Source organism: Lolium rigidum, chromosome 3 (genome assembly GCF_022539505.1).
Source record: "Lolium rigidum isolate FL_2022 chromosome 3, APGP_CSIRO_Lrig_0.1, whole genome shotgun sequence".
NCBI classification, from domain to species: Eukaryota; Viridiplantae; Streptophyta; class Magnoliopsida; order Poales; family Poaceae; genus Lolium; species Lolium rigidum.
The window spans coordinates 12,949,524-12,957,987 of record NC_061510.1 but is presented as its reverse complement, the minus strand read 5'-3'; positions in this window follow the sequence as shown (position 1 = coordinate 12,957,987).

Here is an 8,464-nt window from a genome sequence, read left to right as displayed (position 1 = left end):
CAACAAAGCAAAAATAACAGAAATAAAACATGCGTTGTCTCCCATAAGTGCTTTTTCTTTAACGCCTTTGAGCTAGGCGCAGAAAGGGTGCAAATCAAGTATTGTCAAGAGGTGGATCATCAACACCATAAGTCCTATAAATAGAGTCATAAGGTGGCTTCTTTATTTTTCTAGGGAAGTGTGCCATACCTCTTTTGAGTGGAAATTGATAACGAATTATTCCATCTCTCATATCAATGATAGCACCTGCAGTTCTAAGAAACGGTCTTCCCAAAATAATAGGGCACAAAGCATTGCATTCAGTATCCAAAACAACAAAATAAACGGGGACATAATTATTATTCACCTGTATAAGAACATTATCTACTCTCCCCAAAGGTTTCTTTGCAGCAACATCAACAAAAAAGACATCTAAATAACATTTTTCTAACGGTGGCAAGTCAAGCATATCATAAAATATTTTAGGCATAACAGAAATACTTGCACAAAGATCACATAAAGCATTACAATCAAATTCTTCTACTCTCATATTAATAATAGGTTCCCAACCATCTTATAAATTTTTAGGAATTGAAGCCTCATGTTTCAACTTCTCTTCCCTCATTTTCATAATAGCACTAGCAATATGCTTTGTAAGAGAAACATTTTGTTCAATAGCATTGGGAGTTTCAGCGAGATTTTGCAAGAACTTTATAACTTCAGTAATGGTAAAACTTTCAAAATCAAAATCATTGCTATCAAAAGTAAAAGGACAATTATCTCCCACACCTCTAAAAATTTCAGCACTCTTGTCGAGAACAATTTTAATGGGTTTATACACTTTTCTATGTGGAGTGGGGACTTTTCCTACATTGTAGATTTTGCTAGTAGTAGTAGGAGGTTTGCTAGCATTCAAAGGTTCAGTATTACTATTGGTGGTGATTGTGTAAACCTTGGCTAATTTATTTTCTCTAGCCATCTCATCTTCTCTTTTCCACCTAGCATGCAATTCAGCTAACAACCTCATATTGTCATCAATTCTAACTTGAATAGCATTTGCTTGAGCAAAAGTTTTATTCTCAGTATTATCATGAGGAACAACCTTTAATTTAATAAGATCAACATCAAGAGCAAGGCTATCCACTTCAGAAACAAGAGCATCTATTTTGCTAAACTTTTCCTCCATAGATTTATTAAAAGAAGTTTGTTTACTAATAAAATCTTTGAGCATACCCTAAAGTTCAGAGGGAGCACTCCTATTGCTCTTATAAGAATCACCATAAGAGTTACTAAAACCACTTCCATTGTTGGGAGGATACGGCCTATAATTATTGCTACCAAAATTAGTCCTATAGGCATTATTATTAAAATTGTTGCTCTCAATAAAATTCACATCTACATTTTCTTCTTGAGCAACCAAAGAGGCCAAAGGAACATTGTTTGGATCGATAGGAGCATTATTATTTGCAAGCATAGACATAATAGTATCAATCTTATCACTCAAAGTAGAAGTTTCCTCAACAGAATTTACCTTTTTACCTTGTGGAGCTCGCTTGGTATGCCACTCCGAATAATTTACCATTATATTTTCCAGAAGTTTTGTAGCCGCCCCAAGGGTCATAGACATGAAAGTGCCTCCAGCAGCTGAATCCTATAAGTTCCTTGAAGAAAAATTTAGTCCTGCATAGAAAGTTTGAATAATCATCCAAGTAGTTAGTCCATGAGTGGGACAATTTTTAACCAAAGATTTCATTCTTTCCCAAGCTTGGGCAACATGCTCAGTATCAAATTTTCTAAACTTCATAATATCACTTCTCAAAGATATAATTTTAGCAGGAGGATAATATTTTCCAATAAAAGCATCTTTGCATTTAACCCAAGAATCAATAATATTTCTAGGCAAAGATAGCAACCACTCCTTAGTTCTACCTCTTAATGAGAAAGGAAACAATTTCAACTTAATAATATCACCATCTACATCCTTATATTTTTGCATCTCACATAGCTCAACAAAATTGTTGAGGTGAGAAGCAGCATCATCAGTACTAACACCAGAAAATTTCTCTTTCATAACAAGATTCAACAAGGCAAGCTTAATCTCATAAAAAGCTGCTTCAGAAGCAGGTGGAGCAATGGGTGTGCAAATAAAATCATTGTTGTTAGTGCTAGTAAAATCACACAACTTAGTATTCTCAGGAGTAGCCATTTAATAAAAATAATGCAAGCAACAGAAATAAAAGCTATACTAATTTTTTTTGGATTTTCGATATAAAATGCAAACAAGATAAAAATAAAATATGCTAGCAAAACAATAACAAAGTAAAAGAGTTGAGAGTGAGAGACTCCCCTCGCAGAAGAGATGCTTTTCTCCCCGTCAACGGCGCCAGAAAAGGTCTTTGCTGAGCGCGGAGTTGATGAAGGAGAATTTATGCGCAACGTTGAGTGGAACCCCAAGAGGAAGGTATGATGAGCACAGCAGGAAGTTTTCCCTCAGTAAGAAACCATGGTTTATCGACCAGTAGGAGAAGAACGTTCTCTCCCGAGGTGTTGCGAACCAACTCGTGGCAGGGCGCACTACCGGCGTCAGCAGCAACGTGGAGAACTGCACACAAACAACCAAGTACTTTGTCCCCAACTTTCAGCGAGGTTGTCAAGCTCACTGGTTTTGCTGATAACAAAGGATTAAACGAACCGTGTGGAAAAAGAATTGTTTGCAGAGAACAGAACAGAAAAATGCTGTAGAAGATTGCAATTAAAAGAAGAAGGACTGGGGTCCACGGTTCACTAGAGGCGCCTCCCCAATAAAATAAATATGCTGGGTAAACAAATTACAGATGAGCAATTGACAAACAGAGATTCTACGCTAATGGTTGGTGCGGAATACATGCTATGAAAGTATGCGGGATTACAACAATATACATAGACCGTAATCCAACTGCATCTATGACTAATAATCCACCTTCAGGATTGCATCCGCGACACCCTCCAGTATTAAGTTGCAAGCAACGGACTATCGCTTTAAGCAATGTGTGTAAAGTAAACGATGAAACTACCCTTGAATAGAACACCACTGTTTTCTCCCTAGTAGCAACTGCACATCTACAAGCGTAGAGAACAAGGTCACTTCCCATGGTTAAATAGAGGCATGAACCCACTATCGAGCATAAATACTCCCTCTTGGAGTCGCTAGCATCTACTTGACCAGAGCATCTACTAGAAACGGAGAGCATGCAAGATCATAATAACATAATACATAATCTCAACCAAAGCAATCTCTCTATAAATCGGATCCACATCAAACCAACATGTAGCAATTACAAATAGATGATCTTGATCATGTTAGGCAGCTCACAAGATCTATACATGAAGCACAACAAGGAGAGCACAACCATCTAGCTACTGCTATGGACCCATGGTCCCGTGGAGGACTACTCACGCATCACCTCGGATGAAGACATGGCGATGTAGAGGCCTCCGGCGGTGATTTCCCTCTCCGGCAGGGTGTCGGGATGGACTGCAGAACCCTCCCGAACTAGGGTTCGGTTGACGGCGGCGTCGGAACTTTTCATGGATGAAGGCTCGGGGTTTTCCCGATACGAGGAATAAATAGGCGGAAGGGCGGAGCAAACGAGGCGACGAGGCGCCAGTACATGGGCCAGGCGCGGCCATGGGTAGGGCCGCGCCTGCCCTATGTACTGCCACATGGCAGCTCTCCTGCGCGTGTCCTTCTGGCTCCATCTTTGTCCCGGAAAAATAAGACTTTGGGCTTTTGTTTCGTCCAATTTCGAGAAACTTTCATGTACAAGTTTTCTGAAACACAATAACAGCAGAAAACAGGAACTGACACTACGGCACTACGTTAATAGGTCAGTCCCAGGAAATAATAAAAAGTGTGGAAAAGTGCACATAAAACATATAAGAATTGTAACAAAACAAGCATGTATCATCAAAAATTATAGATACGTTTGAGACGTATCAATGATCAACCATAGGAATATCCTCACCTTTCCTATCAACAATATGCAAATCAAAATCTTGAAGTAATAAACCCATCTATGGTCATTTTCCTAATTCATGTGGTTAATATGTACACTTGTATACATCGAAAAAGTGATTTTTCGCGTTTTAAATGCTAATTAACTTCCATGCCTGCCGGAGAGTCAGAGGATCATAAAGATTTTAAATGCTATTAATTGTCCTAGAATTTACTAGTATCCTCTTTTCTACTCCAAACTTTAAATGCTGATTAATTGCCATGCACAAGAGATTCAGAGGATCACAAATGTTTTAAATACTAATAATTGTCCTAGAATTTCTTGTCCTCTTAAATTGTGGTGTTTTCCTCCGCTGTATTGATCTGCATTGCAGTCATTTTCCTATTTACCAAATGTTTTAATGATTTTAAATGCCACTTTATGCCTGTCAGCCAAAAGATCATTTAATGATTTTAAATGCTGATTAATGTCCAGATACCAGGACATTTGTCCCTGTCAGCCAAAAGATCATGTCCCAAGATCTTGGTAATATTTTGTAGCGGCTAGCTAGATATTGCCTATTCTATTATGACCACTATATCAGAATAATTAATTGTTTTTATTGCATATCAATCCTCAATTTGCAATCGATATATATAGAAGGGAAGGCACCTCATGGTAAACACGGTCAAGAGTTGAGCTAGTAAGGAAGTGGAGCAGCTAAGCTATCTTTCTTCAAACACTAAGTTTCTCTTGGTGGACTTGTGAACGCTCTAGGTGTCATGGGACCGAGGCCAATCCTTCCATGGTTGGCTCCTGTTATTGTCCTACTTCTCTTATGTCGTGATGGTGAGTTTCTGAACTCTGTATAGGTTCTTTATAACAACAGGCAACTGAATATTTTTCACTAAATATGCTGAACACTCAAAAATGTTTTATTTTTCTTCATAATAGTTGAGGGTGGAACCTGGTGCGTGGCAAGCCCGAGTGCCGACGACGCGACCCTACAAAAGGGTATAAACTACGCATGTGGGGACGGCGGGGCGGACTGCACTGCGATCCAGCCCGGTGGAAGCTGCTTCAACCCAAACACCCTCCATGACCATGCAAGCTACGCATATAACTCCTACTACAACGATCTATTACTGCCAGCGAAGTGGCATGGTATCACCTGCGACTTCGACGGCAGCGGCATGCTTACAAACACCGATCCTAGCACTGCCACATGCAAGTACCCGTCGTCGAGGTAAATAAATCCCAAAAATAGATCATTTTCTTTCCAAACTATTCGTGTTGAAGAATTATTTCATCTCACTTGAATGATCAATGCAACAGACATGCAGCAACGTCTAACACAGGGGGTCACATGGGCAAAACTAGGGATAAGGCGTAAATGGTATGATGGCGACATCGAGGGAAGATCGAAGTTGCAACCAGTTCCGGTGTGTGTGGGGTGTTGTTTAATAATCATGTGGGTCCCTTATGTAAGTCGGTGTGTAAGTCCCTGATATTGTTGAACCGTATTTGGAAGGACGTGGCTACAGAGTGCCCGGTTACCGGTTAGTCTTACAGAGTGCTCCCCTTGTCTGAAAAGAATATTTACCTAAAAAGGAAAATGGTCCCACTAACCGAAAGCGACGTTTGCTAAAAATAGAAATCCGGACCACATGCCATCCACTTTTTGACGGAGCGTGCGCCCGCGCCTAGACAGAAGAAACGGGCCCGCCACGTTTTCTTCTTCGGTTCATAACAAATATTAGCATGTAAGAACTTGAAGTTTAACTATGTAAAATTACATCCCGGTAAATAAACTAGTGTTCGTGATTTAAGTTAAGGATGTAAAAAAATAGTTGGGGTGGATGTAGAAAAAAGATAAAAATTACATCCAGAACTAGGGGTATCTACTATTATTACATCCAAAATCAGGGAAACTCGCTACGAATGAAGATCTGCAGTGGATGTAGAAGTTAAAAAATATTACATGGCAAACTATGGAGAAGTACATCCAAAATCGGGACAGTACGTACTAATCAAGATTCTAGATGTAGAAAAGGTCAAAAAAATACATTCACAGTTGCGGTGAGGAAGACGCCGGAACGGTGGCGTCGGGCTCGGCCTCGTCGCAGGCGTAGACGCTACAGCTGCCGGCGCCGCCGACGGGCGGGCGGAGGTAGCTCCTCCTCTTCCTTCCCCGTGCTCGTTCGCCATCTTCGGAGTCGCGCCACTTGGTGGCGTTGGCAGCTCCGGTACCGAGCGCGGGTGCTGAGTCGTCCTCGTCGGCAGCACCACGACTCCACCATGGCCACCGCCCCTTCTCCTCTGGAGCGCGAGCGCGGGCACCACCACCGCCTCTCCGCCGAGATCTGGATCCTATAGATGGAGGTGTGGAGGAGATGTAAGTCAGGGCACGCAAAAGGCGAGCCAGAGCACGGCGGCCGGAGATGGCGCGGCAGGAGACGGCCTTGCTCTTGGGCTCGAATCCATGGGCGGTGAGGGCAGAGTGCGGCTGGGTTGGGGATTGAAGACGAGTGAACAAGAGGAGATAGCGTGCTGTGCCTTAATCGCTAAGCCTCACGTTTACACTGGAGCACGTGCTGGTTGCCGTAGAATACACTGGAACGTGGTCCCTACCATGTGGCAAGTCAAATCGGACGGAGCGGAACAGCGCGCACTCCGTAAGACACCACAGAGCTCAGGCAAGAAATAGATTTTGCGTATTTGGAATTGGAATGGGGCAATCGAATAACAAATATCTTCTTGAGGCCATATTGAGCGAATAATTTTTCAGTCTGTTACGCAAACTCTATTTATTTTCTTGTTTGCAGGAGTCCAAACTGTCTTGTTCTCTTGGATGAATTTGTTGTAACACATGTATTTTCAGAAACCCAATGATTTTGGTGTTTCGAGAGATTCCAAATCGAACTAAACACGGTCTTAGATAGGTCGTGATTGTCACGGGCCTAGAGTTGTGCGGCAGGACTAGTCCGGTTGCACGGGCTACCTGACGCTGGTTTTATTTTGTTCCTTCGTCCTGACCAAGTTGCCTTCCAATGGAACCACGATCGGCGCGCCGCCACACGCCGCCGCCGCCTCACCCCGGCCGCATGGACCGCATCAGCGCTCTATCCGACGACATGCTCCTGCATGTCCTCGCACACCTAGGATGTGCCCGCGCCGCAGCGCAGTCCAGCCTCCTCTCGCGCCGGTGGCGCCGTCTCTGCCTCGGCATGACCGATCTCACCTTCCGCAGACTCGCGCCAGCAACGGTCGAAGCAGCGTTGCCCAGCTTCGCTGCTTCACCACGGGTATCCACTCTCGACATCGCCGTTTCCTCAACACACACCCCCGCCAGCGCCAACTCGCTGCTGCGCGCCGCCGCGCAGCTATCTCCGGCGAACCTACTATTCACCCTGCAGCACTCGTCCAACGGGTACTTGGACGGCATCAAGCTGCCTTGCTTCCAGCGCACCGCCTCGATCGAGATACACACGGAGCGTCTCGGCGTCAAGCTGCTGCCGGACGGCGAGTTCGCCGCGCTCGAAAGTCTATCCGTCACCGGGCAAATCGACGACCTCAGGGCCTTGCTCAAACGTTGCCCACGTCTGCGCGCTCTCAGCATCAGCAACCAGGACATGCATCTTTCCCCGACAACGAGCCTGCCACCAGTCAGCGAGTTCCCCACGCTGGACAAGCTGTCCCTCTCCGGCAAGATCGTGGATCTGCGCCCCTTGCTCGACAACTGCAAACGACTGCGGGAACTCAGCGTCACTCAGCGGGACGACACGTGTCTCTTACGCATCACGCTGCCACCGTCCGGCGAGTTCCCCGTGCTCCAGAAGCTGTCCCTCTCCGGCAACATCGCCGACTTTGGCACCTTGCTGAGTCAGTGCCCACGCCTGCGTGTGCTCGGTGTCACCTTCCGCGGGATGGCGCTCGGCGCAATTGAAGCGGGGCTGACTGCGCTCGAAGCCGCGGCACGGCTCGGCCTCATGTTGTCCCTCCTCGGCGTCCAAATTCCTTGGAGAGACGACGTTGACACTGCTCGCTTCGACTCTCTTCTCCGTACCGTGGCCAGGCTTTCTCCCCATGAGTTTATCTTCATTGACAGCTATGAGGGAGTCAAATTCAGCACCTTCGACACAAAGGTAAATGCTGATCTGCCCTGCTTTCCCCGTGCCACCTCGATGTCGATCGCGATGAGCATGCAAAATGTTTGGTTCACAACGTTGCCGGCCAGCGATTTCTTGGCGCTCAAGAGGCTATCCTTATCAGGGCACTGCGGCATTGTCGACATTGGCACCTTGGTCAACCGCTGCCCCGGCCTGCAAGAGCTAAATGTCACCGTTCCTATGTCCAACATCACTCTGCACTCGCCAACCCTGCAGAAAGTTCGTTTTTCACATTATACGGACAAACCTACGGAATGCCACAGCATCGACATAGTAACTCCCATGCTTAAGCAACTGCTACTGAATGTCCATGCCGCCAAGGACATTGCTGTGTCCGTTTCA